This window comes from Peromyscus eremicus, chromosome 4 (genome assembly GCF_949786415.1).
Source record: "Peromyscus eremicus chromosome 4, PerEre_H2_v1, whole genome shotgun sequence".
Lineage (NCBI taxonomy): Eukaryota > Metazoa > Chordata > Mammalia > Rodentia > Cricetidae > Peromyscus > Peromyscus eremicus.
Window position 1 is genome coordinate 103567091 of NC_081419.1, and position 17135 is coordinate 103584225.

A 17135-nucleotide genomic window follows, 5' to 3' on the forward strand; every position below is an offset into this window, starting at 1 on the left:
TCCCACCTCCCACTTAAGGTGAAGGTCTTAGATTGGTTTAGCCCACACGTCTCTTTCTTCTCCTATGCCATTGGCAGTAGGAATAGTTCTGAAACTATTTCTGTCATCCTAGGCATCTCATATTTGTCAATTTCTCACTAAACATCAAGGCTATTTCTCCTTATTGAGGTCCTAAAATATACCCCAGGGACCAATAGGTGCCCAAAACCTTGTGACAAATAAGACTTGTGACAAATAAGTTCTCATACATGTATACACCAATATGAGCAGATACACACAAGCATGATCAGTGTATAGACCCTTTCCAGGACTCTGTCACATACAAACTCATAAGCATGATTGCATGAGTGTACATATGCACACATGCTCACAGAGCAACCACAATGCACCGTGCAAACACACCCTTTGGTGGGCCCATCTCCCACTCTTGCAATCTGTGACACACTCAAGATTCTTATTCCAGGGAATGGGAACTGCTGGATCCCTGTTCTTGACTGACCTTGAACAGCTGCTCTGTTTCAACTCAGGATTCCTTGGAGGAAGGCTATTGTCAGTCTAAAGCTGGGGCTTTAGCTGGATTCCATCTCTGATAAAACAATTAATTTTCCATTATAGCTTCTGCCTCTCTGACTCATCTTTACAAGTTTCTTGTAATAGTGGCATTTTAAAAAAGGAACTTTCTGAACACCCAACTCCCTTCAAAAAGTTTCAGCTTCCTTGGTGAAGCATTTCTATGTTGGTGGAGGGTGCACAGAGCAGTGTTATTTCCACATCTGAGGAAAGTGAGTGGGAGGGAATATCAGACAACTGCACAGTACCGATCACCATTTAAATAAAACACCCATGGGACTCCTTGGCGTAGTTAAAATTGTTCTGTGCCTCTACGAAAATGTCACATAATAGACTCTCTCCTTTCTTCTGCATTGCCAGGGAGAAAGACACGTGGTGCCACATGGATAGGTTGGGGTTTGATTTGAGGTTCAATCAAGTCTATCCTTTGTGGGATTATATATAATTCAGCACGTAATACAGCAATTGACAGCAAGGAAGGACTCCCGCACACTGGCTGTCTGTTTCTGCCCCTCGCTAGCTGTGTGACCTTTGGCAAGCCACTTAGGATCTCTCTGCTTTGATTGTCTTTTCTGTAAGTCAGCAACAACAAAATGGCACTTATAGAGCTGTTACAAGCCTGAAATTAATATATGTACAGTGGTTACAACCCCATAACCATCCATAAATGCCAGCTTACTTTTCACTTCCTTGTCCCCTTCCAGCACCAAGGTGAAGTAAGTTAAATAAAATGGGGCCACAAAGGAGCAGCCAGCAGGTGCTTCCATTATCAGAGTTGGTTGTTCATGAGCAGGGATTGGTCTTTTTGTTTTAATGTGCATGTGTGTGCCTGAATGTATGTATGTGTGCCATATGTGTGCAGTACCTGTGGATGCCAAAAGAGGGCATCAGATTTCCAGGAGCTGGAGTTACAGGTGGTTGTAAGCCACCTGATGTGGATTCTGGGACTCAAACCAGGTCCCCTGCAAGGGCAGCAGATGCTCTTGACTGATGAGCCATCTCTCCAGGCCCGATCCCCCCTTACCCCCCAAATCAAAGTAATGAATTGAATGTTTACTAGCCTAAAGAAAATTATGTCTTGTTTTAGTTGGGGCTACTATTATTTAGTTGGGGCTGCAATGCGTTGGCGGAAGTATTAAGACAACTCCACATAGTTAAAAGGGAGGTTTATTTTGTGGGGTAACTTACAAGTAAAGGGATAGGTTACAGGGTCTGGGAAAGGTGTAGTGCAGTCCAGCAGTGTTCTCTGGAGAACTCTGCTCAATCTACCTCCAGCATCCAGGATCTCAGGTCTTAAGGGCTCCTCTCTCGGCCCCACCTCGTAGGCATGACAGTTACCGGAAGCCTCAATGGGGGTAGTACTTCCAGGGCAGGTACTGGAACAGCTACCCACTACAGTGACGAAACATAACCAAAAGCAACTTGGGGAGGAAAGGAATTTTTTTGGCTTATATATCCTGAATCATAGTCCACTGAAGGAAGCCAAAGCAGGAAATCAAACCAAATGGGAGCCTAGAGGCAGGAGCTGATGCAGAGGCCATGGAGGATGCTGCTTACTGGTTAGTCCTTGTGGCCTGCTCAGCCTGGTTCTTCTAGAACCCAGGGCCATCAACTTACGGGTATCTCCACCCACAATGAGCTGGGCCCCTCCACATCAATCACTGGTTAAGAAAATGCCCTGCAGGCTTGCCTTTCTACAGCCCAATATTATGGAGGTGTTTTCCCCTAAGATGACTCTAGTTTGTGTCAAGTTGACATAAATCTAGCCAGGACAGGATACAAATGGCTTTGGAGTCAGACAGAGTTGAGACTGAGTCCCATTTCAGCTCTTAAGTGTTCTGTACGCTGAGAAAGTCACTTAAGCTTTCTAGTTTTCAGTTTAGTGTCAAATATATAAATGGTGAGTCTAACCCTCCAAGATTCTGAGGACCCTCTAGCACACGAGGCAGGGGTAGCCCAAGAAATGATGCTTGCTTGGCAGAGTTGTGTATAGAACTTTTGGATCTTTATAAGAATGACAGTGTGTCCCCCTACACACACACACACACACACACACACACACACACACACACACACACTTCATGGTTGATGTGAAGACTAAATAAGATTCTTAGTGAAGACACTGCAAATGTCTTCCTGTGTGCCATCTGGCAGAAATAAGCCCAAACTCTTTCTGTTGAGTGAAGAGGCTGAGTTGGAAGTGGTGGTACATACCTATAATCATGGTAGTCTAGAGGCTAAGACAAGAAGATCATGAGTCTGAGAGCAGCCTGGGCTGCACAGTAAAATTCTGTCTCAAAAACAAAACTAAAGAAATAAGGAAAAAAGGGATCCAAGCTTCAGCGGTGGGGTCTAGAGCCTAGCTTCCTTCTTAATGTGTGTTATACCATAAAAGAGTCATTTGGGGCTGGAGAGGTGAATACTTGCTGCTCTTCCCAAGTGCTTGGGTTTGATTTTCAGCACCCATATGGCAGTTCACAATAATCTCTAACTCCAGGGGAATCTGACACCCTTCTGGCCTCCTCTGGCGTCAGGCACACATGTTGTGCACAGACATATGTACAGGCAAAACTTACTGTGCATGTAATAAATTTAAATTACATAATTTAAAAACGATTATTTCATCAAATTTGAAAGTATAATTGTGGCTAGAGGTAATACTGGAAATAATAAAATGCTGGTCAAAAACATAATTTCACTCAATACAAGGAATAAGTTCAAGAGCTGTAGTGTACATGGTGTAACTATAGTTAATAACAATATATTTTTGAAAATGCTAAGTAGACTCTAAATCACCTCAAGAAAAACTATATGAGACATTGTGCATGTTAACTAGCTCAGTTTAGCCATTCCCTTGAGTACGTGTTATGTCCGTTACCTTTATGTTACTCTGATAAATACCATGGCCAAAAGCAACTTAAAGAAGAAAGAGTTCATTTTGGCTCACAGGTTCAGAAGGGAGTCCATTGGAAGGCAGAGAGGTAGGTGGCTGGATTGGGAAGCTGCATGATCACATTTCAGCTGCACACAGGAAATAAGGAACAAACCAGGATTGGGCAAGGCTATAAACTCTAAAATCCCACCCCCCAGTCACATGCTGGGGTGGGGAGGTTCCAGCAAGACTCTACCTCCTAAAGGTTCCTCAGCCTCCTAAACAGTCCACCAACTGAGGACTGGTGTTCAAATAGATGTGTCTGTGGATACATTTCTCATTCAAACCACAGTGTGTGTGTGTGTGTGTGTGTGTGTGTGTGTGTGTGTGTGTGTGTATTCACATCTATGACATGATGCTTTGAGATATATATCACATATATATTAAGATAAATACATTTGCCATTATTTGCCAAAAGTAAAAGCAAAAAATCAGGTTAAAACACACTTCAAAATAAATCTATGACAGTTATGGTTTCCTGACATTCATCAAAAGACAGTAAAACAATAAAACACTTAAGGAAGCTCTCTTAAAAGAACACATGTTATGAGGATTTAGATTCGGAAAACTAAAGGCAAGGAAAATTAAAGATGTTGACTTACAGTTTTATAATTTATTTTAAATTTAATTATGAAATTATTTTTATTACTAATAAATAATAACAGTCTAAGAGTAGTCCAATTATCCTCTAAATTTTAACTGCTAGGCACAAAATACTTTCAAAATTATTTCTATTGTTGACTAGTGTTTAATTTTCTACCCCTAAAGTCTGTAATGCTGTCAAAGAACTCATTATACTTATTCAAAATAAAACAGGTAAATTTGATTTGTCCTGCAACAAATGGGACATTTTCTAAATTCTCCAAAGATGATATTCCAAGTGACACAAATAACCCAGAGTTTATTTTTTAAATTATCGATACATTCATTTATTTTGTGTGGTGTGCATGGCACAGTGCACATGTGGAGGTCAGAGGATATCAATACATTTCTTTATTTTGTGTGGTGTGCATGGCACAGAGCACATGTGGAGGTCAGAGGTCAACTCTGGGATCTGGTTCTCTCCTTCCACCATGTGTGTTCCAGAGGTTGAATTTGAGCCACCAGGCTCGGCAGCTGTTGCCTTTACTGTTGGACCACCTTTCTGGACACAAGCCCAGCTCCTTAATCTGGGTATCGCAACCCGTATTCTAGTACAATCCAATCCAAAGACGTGCTAATCTGGTATTTACATGCTGAAAAATAATGGTAGGAAAATATTTACAGGGTTTATTTTCCATGATTAAATCGTTGTTTCTATTAGAGAAGAAAACTCCCTATATATGGGGGGGGGGAACCCACTGCAATTTCTAACATACAATACTTGTAAACCTTAGCTGAGATGTTTCAGGTAGCTCACACTTAAGAGTATTTTATGTTGATATGTGCATCATGGTGATATGCACACACATGATACACACAGGTGGTACTATGTAACTGAATGTGGAGCTTTTTGAAAATTTGGGGCAATCATAAAAATCCTCTGAATACACAATGACCAACAACTAATTGAAAACCCAAGGTGTTTCAGGCACACTTTCCCACGTTGTATTGTGCAACTTCACCACATTCTTGGTTCTTTCTGTCCACACAGCACAGACACGTGCTATGCAACATCAATACATGCTATCTAAAACCCCTTGACTCAGATCTGAGACGATTGTGTGTTGTGAACTGAAGTGTTTTTATGTACATACTAAGTTCTCTGTTCTTAGAGAAAGGTGGTGGCTTAATTATAGTAAATAAAGAGTTTTAAATTTTCCTAACACTGTTTCTCAGAATGCATCAAATTAATGTATCTTGAGATTGTGCTGCATTAAAATGTTTGGTTTCAAAAATGGCTATTTGAGTTGTTGACTTGAGTTTCATAAAAAGAATCATTAATTAAAATTTGATCCGAGATTAGGACAGAATTTCCAACAATTTATTAAATGGCCCTAAGCTTAATTCTGCCATTTTGCATGACATATCTGTGCAAAGTGGCAATCTCAGAATTATGATTATAAAATCAAGTATCAATTAACTCTGAGAAACACCAAAGATGCTCTACATTCTGCAATATCAAATATTCAGTCAAGATTTACTTTTTATGTGAGAATAAACAATCGTATCATCTAAGTATGCAGTTTGCTCTTGTCTTTAATAAATATTAAAACTATGCATATATATATATATATCAATTAATTATTTTAAAAATAGAAGCATCCACTAGCTGAGGAGCTACTGGCAGTTGATGGCTGCTGGGGAAGGGATAATCTGTTTTCTTCAGGGATGCGGCTCTTGGTGGGTTTCCCATGATCTAATGGATGGCCCTACCCTTGTGGACACATGGACAGATCTAATTCGAATAGGACTCAGTGGTTAAAAAAGAGAACATGAAGTTGGGAGAGGGACATGGTGGCAGGGCTCTGGGAGGAGCTGGAGGAAGAAGAATGTGATAGATATGAATTCAATACATTGCATATATGTATGAAATTCTCAAAAAATAAATAAGTTATATTTTAAAAAGCAATCAAGGCACTTAGATTATTTCATAAAGTAATGATGTTATGCTGACTTTTGGAATTAATAGAAGTTACTAAATCTGTTTGAAAAAATGAATTATTTTGCATATTTCTAAAAGCATATTTCTTTATGATTCTCTATGAGAAAATGGTTGGCTTGTCTATCTTTTTCACATAGTTATATACCTGGGCTTGCATTAAAATGTCTTGTCCCAAAATAGTTTGCAAGTGGAAAAAGTTTAAGAAGATCTGCACTAAAGCACTAGTTTCTTAAGATTCAACCCATTTCCTCTATTGGCTTCCTGGTGTAGCAATAACTAGGCTGTTGCTGCTGGCTTTGAAGGTGGGAGTCTAGTTAGTAAACAGATGACATGCACACACCACAGAAATTCAACAACCCTGAAAATCACTTTCCTTTGGGCTCTCTACTTTGTAAGTATCAGGAGGCATGGGCCCCCGATCCAGCTTTGTCGATCTAAGAATGTTGATGACTTGAAGAAATTTAAGTTTTTGAAGGTCAGGATAATACAAATCTCGGTGTTATCTAGCTCGGCTGGCCCCTGGATGTACTCAGTCAATATTTGTTTAGTTGTGTGCATGCCCCTCATCTGGCTCCCTCTGGCGTCTAGGCTGCTTGCCAGCTGCTGTCCATGGTTCTGAAAAGCAAATTCTTGCTGTTCACCATGAGTCTCAGGTGCGGAGGCAGAAAACGGAGCCCAGGGGGAAGTGAGTGGAGAGAAGAGTAATGAGCCAGCCTTCCACTGGGCATTAGTGACATCTTCATTTTGTCACCACTTGAAATCTAAACTTGATATTTCTTTATTTCCCAGATGTCTCCATTGGCATTTCTTCTCAGTTGGAAACGCGGAGGAGATACGCGTCCTCAATTAGCGTACATGGTGGCAGCTTCTACAGTGACCAAAAATCACTACTTGAAAATGTTCTGTAAAAGTAGGGGAGCCTTTCCTCTGCCTGCTTTTGGACAATCAACAGGCAAAATTCACTGATGCCCGTCAGGAGATTTCATCCATATCTGTTACCTAAGAATGTAAACAGCATTCAGTCAAAACTAGGCATAAGGATACCAGAGCAGGTTAAATCTTGGGTTAACAGGTTGGAGCTTCATGAGTGCTACAACTGGCTATCGATCTGTTTCGACCACAATATAATGTGATACTCATTTTATCTACTCAATCGATTCTATAAAACATTTACTGAATGCCTGTCATGCCTTGGGATATTATAGGACTTACAGATATACTTAGGCACAATAGCAACAAGGTCTCTGGCTCCCCATAGCTTACAGTCCAGCAACACAACCAACAAACAAGCACACATGTGAGCTGCAGGTCAAAGGACATCCAGTGGTAGGGCATGCTCTTACAAATAAAGTGACCTTCCTTGAGAAGTGATGTTTGAGGATAGACGTAAGGGAGTCAAGAAAACGGGACATATGGTGGGCACATGGGTGCAGACAACACAAGCAAGTCCCTAAAGTAGGAACACGATGCCATGTCTAAGGAACAGCAAGGAGGCCAGTGTGAGAGCATACGTACCAAAGAGAACATCAAGAAAGCTTGAATACTGATGGCCCTGAGAAGACAAAGCCAAGTGACTGGAATAAACTAATAAATGACTAGAGTATCTGTAATGGGTAAGCCACAATGTCATATTCCAACAGGGTACAAAGATAGAGAAAAGTCCCTGCCTTTCTGGAGCTTCCCATGCCCCCAAATCTAACAATTGGGGACCAACAGAAACCACACATGTATTTATTCAGTCAAAAATGCTAGCATATACTATGCATCCAAGGACTATGTCTAGTGCAAATCTCAGATCTAATTGCTGGGCAAAGGAAGGGATGAGCCACAAAGTGGAACCAGAATAAATAAAGGAAGTAAGATAAACCTGAGACAGATATTTACTGAGTACATCCTGGGACCAGGCATACTAGAGAACATTGAGATTTATGTGGTCTTGACTTTCAGAAATTTAATATCTTCAAGTCGTCTGTATTCTCAGACTGACAAAGCTGGATCAGGACCCTGTGCCTCCTGATACTTAAAAAATAGGGAGACCAAGGGAAAGTGGTTCCCCTTTCCAAGGTTGTTGAATTTCAGTGGTGTGTGCCTGTCATCCACTTCACTAACTAGACCGTCATTCTCAAAGCCAGCAGCAACAACCCAGTCATTACTATAGCCCAAGTACCCAGCACCCAGCCTGGCACATAGTTAATCCTCCATAGTTTTTAATGGATGTGTGGATAAATAAATCTTCCCAAACCTTGTTTTGCTACATTTTTATTCTTATTTTACAGAAGAGAAACTGAGACTGTGTGGACTGCCTTCTCACAACAGATATGAGTGAGAGAATGCTGATCCAAATCCAGTCCCTTGGTTTCAGGCTGGACTGTTAATCAGAGCCACTATGTGCTTACTAGGGCACTCCTGAAACCTGTAAGAAATGCTAGCCTTGGAGAGGTCGGCTCAAAGTTTAAACATTTCTCACTAGTCGACATTAAATAAATCTTTCTGGCCTCAGTTTACTCTATGACAATGGGGTCCCCTCCCCCTGCTTCCCAAGGCTGCATCATGCATCTGTTGCTGTTGAAAGAGAATGAGAGCAGGGCACAGTGAAGTGAATTTACACATCATTCCCTTATCTCTCCAGGGTATCAAATGAGAAGCATATTGATATCCTAGCCAAGCTCGGGTTCCTTTTTCATCTTCCTGCTACAATCAGGATGTGAGCCTGAGAAGTGCAGGCTCTGTTCTTTTTAGAGTGCAGCAAATGAGCATCAGCCCATTTTTAGAAATGAGTAAAGAGAGCCCCAGGACACAGAGACCGTGCAGTGAGACTATGGTGACTTATCACCCAGGAACCCACTTGTCGAGTAACTTTGAACAAAGCCCGGAGCAAGGATAACTGTTCAAATGGCTGTGAAAGCAGAGAAATCAGTTTGGCTGATTGATGGCCTCAGTTTCTAGTTAGTGGGTGGCTTCCTGCCATGGCTTTGCCTCAGCTCCCAGAATTACTCCAATAAGAGGTTTGCTCATCTCTAGCACTTCCTGGGCATAAGAGAGGAGGCTGAATCAGCCCTCTTACAAGTGTGATTAGAATTTAATGGGAACTGGTGGGTATTGGCACACCGAGGGCAGTGTGGGGAGAGGAGTAGAATTATCAGGCTTGACGGAAGTGTCTGGCTCCTGCCTGTAGGTGTGGAGGGGAAATCAGAAAAGAACTAATTGCAAAGCAACTGTCTTTCAATTATCTAGAGGGAATGCAGACCAAATGTGTCATTAAGACTGTTTATCTAACACAGCCCCAGTCATTGCAATCTGGACAGACCAAGGGCACTCTCCAGACTGAAGAACAGTAATGAGCAGCTTGTCAAAGACCTAGTCCAGTAGGACACACTTGGGATAATAGGGAGAGGAGACCCTGTTATAACCCAGACCTTTGTTCAGCCCTGGCTCTGCATTGACCACCTGTGGGACTTAGGTCAAGTTACTTAATCTTTCTGAAACCCAGTTCAATTATTTCATTGTATAGTGAAACACTGCTAAGAATATCTACTCTTCCATTTCTCTATTACTGCACAACAAACTGCACAACAAACTACATAAAAACAATCACTTCATTAGGCTCCAGGTCTTAGACCAGGAATTCAAGGAACACAATTGATGTGGCTCATCTCTGCTGCACATACCTGAGGTTCCAGATGAGCAAACCCAAATGACCAAGGGTTGGAATAACCTGGATACTTCACTCATATAGTCCCAAGTAGGGGTAACTCAAGGGCTGGGCTCAGTAGGAGATGGCTAGAGTATTTACCTGTGGCCTCCTTAGCATAGGGTCTCGGGATTCTTAAAAGCTGATATTCCAGAAAACAAGTTAAAACTCTATGACTTCTTATGACTTAGCCCTAGAAGTCATACGGCATCACTTCATTTGAACTCAATGAGTCAAATCATTCACAAGTCTACCCAGATTAAAAGAAAGGGACATATAGCCTACCTCTGTATGGAAAGGACATATCTAGCCAAGTTTTGTTATTTGTAGTGTTTTATTTAAGACCAACTCCAGACTTGCTATGTAGCCAAAGATGACCTTAAACTTGTAATCCTCCTGCCTCTACCTCTCAAGTACTGAGATTATTGGTGTCATAAACCGCTGGTTTATGACATCCTGGGATTAAATCTGGGGTCTCATGCCTGATACAAAAATACTTGGTTTTATTTAAGTAGGTAGATGGATTCATGAGTAGCCGGTTCTGCTATGACCAAGGATCTCCTTAAAATTAAGATCCTGACTTAGTCTTCTTCATCTTTACCAAATCCACCTTTCCCAGAAATGTCTACAATTTCCTAGCCTGGATCTGCTGTGTGGAATATACAAAATATGGTTAAAAAGAAGTACTAAACTGATGTTCTCATTGGCCCATGGAATGAGGGATTCTCAGTAGATGCATTTAAGACATAGGCTTTCCTCTTCACTGCCTAGCTGATGAGATGGTTTCTGGGGCTCCTTGGAGGCTGTTGTGGCTGAAATGGGGCCAATGTGTGTTTGAGCTCTGTTTAGTAAGATTTGCTGATTGTGCTCAAAGACTATCAACTGTGAACTGAATAAATAATTTGAAAAAGCAAACAAACAACAAAAACAGAACAGAGCAGAACAGGTGTGGCTTTGGACAGAGATGATGATGATGATGATGATGATGATGATGACGATGATGATGATGATGAAAAAGAAGAAGGTGGAGGAGGAGGAGGAGGAGGAGGAGGAGGAGGAGGAAGAAGAAGAAGAAGAAGAAGAAGAAGAAGAAGAAGAAGAAGAAGAAGAAGAAGAAGAAGAAAAAGAAGAAGAAGAAGTCAAGTACTAGGCAAGGAGCAGGACTAGGTGTTGAAGGGTTGGGAGAGCCAGGACTCCTTGAGCTGTAATCTTGTATCTGCCACCTCCAAAGCAAATCACAACATGAACAAAAACTTAAATATCTTTGTTTCAATTTCTTGCTCTGCAGAAAGGGTCACAGAGCAGTGGGTGCCAAGGATTCTTCTAGTTTAGCAGACTCAAGAACCTCCTTGTTGACAGATTCAAAGGGCCCTTCTCGGTCCTTATCTTGACTGGCTCCTTGTAAGTATTTTACACTGTCAATTATTTTCTTTCTTTCTTTCTTTCTTTCTTTCTTTCTTTCTTTCTTTCTTTCTTTCTTTTTTTGACTCATTCATTTTCTGGGTCTTCAAAAACAACTTTCTGTCTCTCTGAGCCCTCCTTTCATTCTGCATGACTTCTTTACCACTTGTCATTTAAAGGGGGTCCCTCTTTTCTTCCTACCACTGACACATTTGTAGGCTGAAGTTTCATTCACCACTGCAGCTTTCAGACCCCCCTTGACGTTTTTATGTTAGTCAGAACTCTTTCACTAACATCATAGTGTATTAGTTACTTCTTGTAACTAAAATACCCCCACAAAAAAACAATTTAGGAAATGAAATTTTTATCTTGGCTGACAGTTCCAGATGGTTAGAGTCCATCATGGTGGGAAAGGCATGGCAACAGGAGGCAGGAATAGGAAGCTGATTGATCCCATTTCCATCTACACCCAGAAAGTGGCGAGGGAGGACTGGAAGTGAGGTGGGGTTATAAATCTCCAAACTCCACCCCCAGTGGCATACTTCCTGCTGTAAGGCTATACGTATGAAAGTTTTGTTGTATAGCATTTTCCTCCTAATTGAAACATCCCTTCTAGGAGGGAGAGGAATGCTCATGATGCTCAAGGAGGAAACAAAAATTCACATGTCTAGGAAAACAGAAACTTGGAAAATGGTTGAGAGCCTCTTCCCAGCAGTGTAGAAATGAGTCAACAACTGCTTGGGAGAGGATTCCGACCAACTGAACTGAGTAGAGAAGGGTTATCAAACTGCCAGCAAGCTATGCTGAGGCCTCTGGATTGCAGGGTTTTTGTTTTTTTGAGCCTTCACCTGTGCTGGGGTGGGATTTTTAGTGAGTCAGCAGTTTGAGTCATCCCTGCTCCTTGTAAATCATCTCCCACACATAGTCCTGTTAGTAACTCTACTAAACACTCACTAGCTCCCCAAGTTGGACACCGGTGCAGTTGTTGCTTTGGTCTATCATGGATTACCTTTGTGGTTGAGTAGGAGTGTGTGTGTGTGTGTGTGTGTGTGTGTGTGTGTGTGTGTGTGTGTTGTATCTTGCCAGGAAAAGTTTGTCATAAAACTATGTTCCATAACCTCCCTCAAACAACACCATCAACCGAGAACCAAGTGTTCAAATACATGAGTTTATGGGGGCATTTCTTATTCAAACCATCACCCATAGCATACAAACCAATATCTAGTGTAGGATACATGGTGTCTTAGTTAGGGTTTCTATTGTTGTGAAGAGACACCATGACCACAGTGACTCGTATAAGGAAAGCATTTAATTGAGGTGGTGGCTTACAGTTCAGAGGTTCAGTCCATTATCATCATGGTGACAAGCATGGTTGCATGCAGGTAGACATGGTGCTGGCTACATCTTGATCAAAAGGCAACAGGAAGTTGACTGAGACACTGGGTGCTATACGGAGCATTGGAAACCTCAAAGCCAGCTCCCACAGTGACATACTTCCTCCAACAAGGCCATACCCACTGCAATATCGCCACACCTCCTAATAATCATACTACTCCCTATGAGAACATGGGGCCTATTTACACTCAAACTACCACACATGGAAAGCATTGGCTCCAATAACTGAAAAGTCCAGAAAATGAAAATAGTTTTAGTGCTGTCAAGGGATGCAAGAACAGGTCCATCTGTGTCAATTAAGTGAAAAGACAGGAAAGAAGACTTATGGGAAGTCCTGGGGAATCCCAGCAGAGCCATCATATGGAACCTAGGAAATTGTGATCCTATCTGTAGTTTCTAGTCTCAACAAATAAACTTAAGAATGGGTATTAACAAAAACTTTTAAATTAAACGAATTTGAAATTGTGTATCAAAGTTAGTGGGATGCAATGAAACAGGCGTTTATAAGAAAAATGTGTGTAATTAAATGCTTATGTTTGAGAACAAGACAGGTGTCAGCATTCTAAGATATCATCTTGAAAAACTAGGGAAAAAAAAACTCAAAGCAGTCAGAAGTAAGGATAATAAAGGCCAGAAACTAATGAAATTGATAACAGAAAAATGGTAAAGTCAACCAAGACAAAAGTTGCATTTGTTAAAAGGCCAATAAAATTGATAAATCTCTAGCTAGAATAACAACGAGAGAGAGAGAAGACACAAATTCCCAGTATGCAGGTGAAAATCAGAATGCCACAGACCGCAGTCATAAACCAGAAAGAAATGCCACCGTGGCAGGAGAAATGACTTACAGTTAAAGCTCTGGCTGCTGTTCCAGAGGACGTGGCTTTGGTTCCCAGCACCCACACCGTGGCTCACAACCATCTGTAACTCCTGTTCCAGGGAATCCGATGGGCTCTTCTGCCCTCTATGAGCACCAGACACATGGCACATGCAGACATACTGGCAAAACACTTCTACACATAAAGTAAAATAAATATTTTTTTAACTTAAAGAAAAAATACTATGAATTTAGTACTTATGTTTATTGCCACCACATGAGAGGTGGTTGGGACCTGGGAGAATGCAGTCAATAAATGAGGTGAACTAAAGTCTCACACCATAGCCAACTTTATTCAGAGCCTCAGACAATTTATACTCTGAGGGTTAAGAAAGATCACGTGAGTAAAGTTCTCATGAGTTCAAGCTGTCTACAATCACAAAGACAAGCTCCTTGTGGCAAAAACATGTTTTTCCATAGAGGCATAAACATTAATTGAGTAACACCAGTAAGAAACAACGAGTAATCTGAAGTCAGCTGACTCCTATCCGCATACCTGGGAGGAACTCCAAAGCACTCCAAGGGAAATTCCATGTTCGGAAGGAACCGAAGTCACAAGACTCTTAGCTTGTTTCCTTGGAGAGTCCTCACAGGCACTCAGAATTCTCCTCACAACTCCATTCCTGGACTGTGTTCTGACAGTTGTGACTTAAATCTACAACTTACTGGAAAGCAATGGATTTCTTGAAAGTCACAAATTACCAAACCTCACCCAATAAAGACTGAAATATTTCCAAGTCTACTAAATGATCAAACTAATATCAAGGAGAATATGCTTAACCAGTATGAAAATTTTAAATATAAAATTAAAATGAGTAGTTAAAAATATTCTTAACAAATATAACTGTAGGCCCATGCCTATGAGTTCAACAAAATATTAGCAAATCATTTATGTACATATATAAATCTTCTTCTCTCTTTTCTCTCTCTTCTCTCTGCCTCCTTCTCCCCCTCTCCTTTCTCTCTTCCCCCTTTCTCTCTTCCTCATTCCTCCTCTCCTCACCACACACACACACACACACACACACACACACACACACACACACACACGTCTTGACCTAGTGAGATGTATCTTAAAAGTTCAAAACCAGCTCAAAATGTAAAAATCAATGCAATTCATCACATTAACACAGTAAAGGAACAAACACAAAGGCCATTTAATGACTCAGAAAAGTATTTAGTTACACTCAATATCCAGTCATAATTCATTTTCAAAATCTTTTAACAAACTGGAATTAGAAGACAGCTTCCATAACCTGAAAAGTGTGTTTATAAGGAACACTGACATCATTCTGTATAAGACTTGGAGCAAGACCACACTTATTGCGCCATTTCAATTCCTACAATTAGCCTTAGCCACCGTAATAAGGCACATCAAAGAAATACAGGACATACCTATTGGAAAGTAAGAAACAAACTGTTCATATTCCACAGATAATATGTCTGCCTATATGAGAAATCCCAAGGAATCTACAAAAAGAAAAAGTTCTGGGACTAATAGGTTGAGTTTGACAAGGTTATAGGACCCAAGGCCACTGTGTAAAAAGTAATCATATTTCTGTATACTACCAATGATTAGAAACTGAAGATTATAAAATAGAACAATGGGGGCTGGAGAGAAGGCTCAGCATTTAAGACCATGTACTACTTTTGCAGAGGACCTGAGCTTGGTTCCTGGCATCCATGTCTGGTGTCTCAAAACCACCTATAACTAAAAGGCCGGTGAATCTGCCACCTCTGACCTCCATAGCCACTACACATGTATATGTGATAGATGCACACACATATGCATACTTTTAAAATAAAAATCACATGATTATATTTTTTCCAGATGGCTAGGGAAGTTGAACACTTTTTAAAATAGTTATTGGCCACTTACCTTTTTTAAAAACTGTCTATTTAATTCATTAATCCATTTGTTGGTTGGCAGTTTTATTTCCTTGGTATTTAGTTTCTACAATTCTTTATAAATTCTGCATATTAACCCATTTGAAGTGTAGCTGTCAAAGCTTTTCTTCCATTTCATGGGCTGCCTGTACTCTGCTGATAGTTTCCTTTCCTGTGCAGAACTTTTTAATTCCATGTAGTCCCATCTGTTGACACTCAAGACTGGTCCTGTGCTATTGGAGTTCTGCTCAGAAAGTTCATGAATACCCCCAAGGCTTTAGAGAGTAAGCTCCATGTTTTCTTCTAGCAGGTTGAACATTTCGGGCTTTAAATTAAGGCCTTTGATCCATTTTGAATTGATTTTTATACAAGGAGAAAGATGCAAATCTAATTTTTCATTTGTTTGCAGGTGGATATCCAGTTTCCCCAGCACCACTTGTTGAATAGCCCATCTGTGTCAAAATTAGTTGAACAGAATTTTATGTAGTTTTGCATTCTTTGTCAAAAATTATGTAGACATATCTTTGTTGGTTAATTTCCAGAAACTCTGTTCTATCCACTGGTCTAGGTGTCTATTTTTTGCCGATACCAGGCTGTCTTTATCACTTTAGCTATATAGTATAATTCAAGGTTGGGTATTGTGGTAACTCGAGCTGTCTTCTTACTCCCTAAAATTGGGTATTCATCATCTTTTATTTATTCTTGGATATTTTTTCTAAAATCTCTGTAATATGATGATGTATTTGGGTAGGTGTTGTATTAAAATTGTAGATTAATTTTGGTAATATAGTCATTTCTACAATATTAAGTCTGCTAATCCAGAGACATGGAAGATCTTTGCTCTATCTAGTATCTTCTTTGATATCCTTAGTCGATGTCTTGAAGTTTCCATTGTAGAGGGTCTTTCTCTTCTTTGGTTAGATATATTCCTAGACATTTAATTGTTTTGAAGTTATTTTGAGTAGGATGTTTTTCCTAATTTCCTTCTCTGAGAGTACATTGTTGAGATATAAGAAGGCTACTGATTTTCATATTGATTTTGAATCCTACAACTTACTGGGTTTATTAAATCTAACTTTTCTAGTGGATCCTGTAGGATATTTTAAGTAAAGACTTATACATGCAGAGAGCAAATAGGGATAGTTGGACTTCTTCCTTTCCTATTTTTACTCATTTTATATCTCTGTCTTGTCTAAATACTATAGCTAGGACTTCAAGCACTAGATCAAGTAAGAAAGTGTGAGCATCCTCACCTCATTCCTAATTTTAGAGAAATGTTTTGCTTGTCTCCATTTAGTATAACACTGGCTATGGGTTTGTTGTATACAGCCCTTATTATTTGGAAGTATGTTCCATCTATTGTTAATGTCTCCATGACTTTTTATCATGAAGACATGTTGAACTTTGTCAAATGCCTTTCAGCATCAATCAAGATTATTAGGTGGTTTCTGTCCTTAAGTTAATATATTTGTTGACTTATTTATGTTGAGCCAACTTTGCCTTTCTTTTTTTCTTTTTTCTTTTTCTGGTTTTTTTCGAGACAAGGTTTCTCTGTGTTGTTTTGGTGCCTGTCCTGGAACTCACTCTGTAGACCAGGCTGGCCTCGAACTCACAGAGATCCGCCTGGCTCTGCCTCCCGGGTGCTGGGATTAAAGGCGTGCACCACCACCACCCGGCGACTTTGCCTTTCTTGATTGAATTCCACTTGGTCATGATGTATAATCATTTTAATGTGTTACTGAATTCAGTTTACACTATTTTATTGAGCATTTTTGCGTCTATGTTCATCAAAGAAATT

At 40.3% G+C, this 17135-nt stretch overlaps 1 long non-coding RNA gene across 1 annotated transcript; it reads right to left on the reverse strand.

The window, feature by feature from the left end:
• Nucleotides 1-6451: 6451 nt before the first annotated feature.
• LOC131908539 (uncharacterized) lies at nucleotides 6452-14032 on the reverse strand. The gene is made up of 2 exons (XR_009378616.1): nucleotides 13947-14032; nucleotides 6452-7085 (listed from the first exon to the last, which is right to left on the reverse strand). It is a non-coding gene; the product is annotated as an uncharacterized LOC131908539 (long non-coding RNA).
• Nucleotides 14033-17135: the final 3103 nt, after the last annotated feature.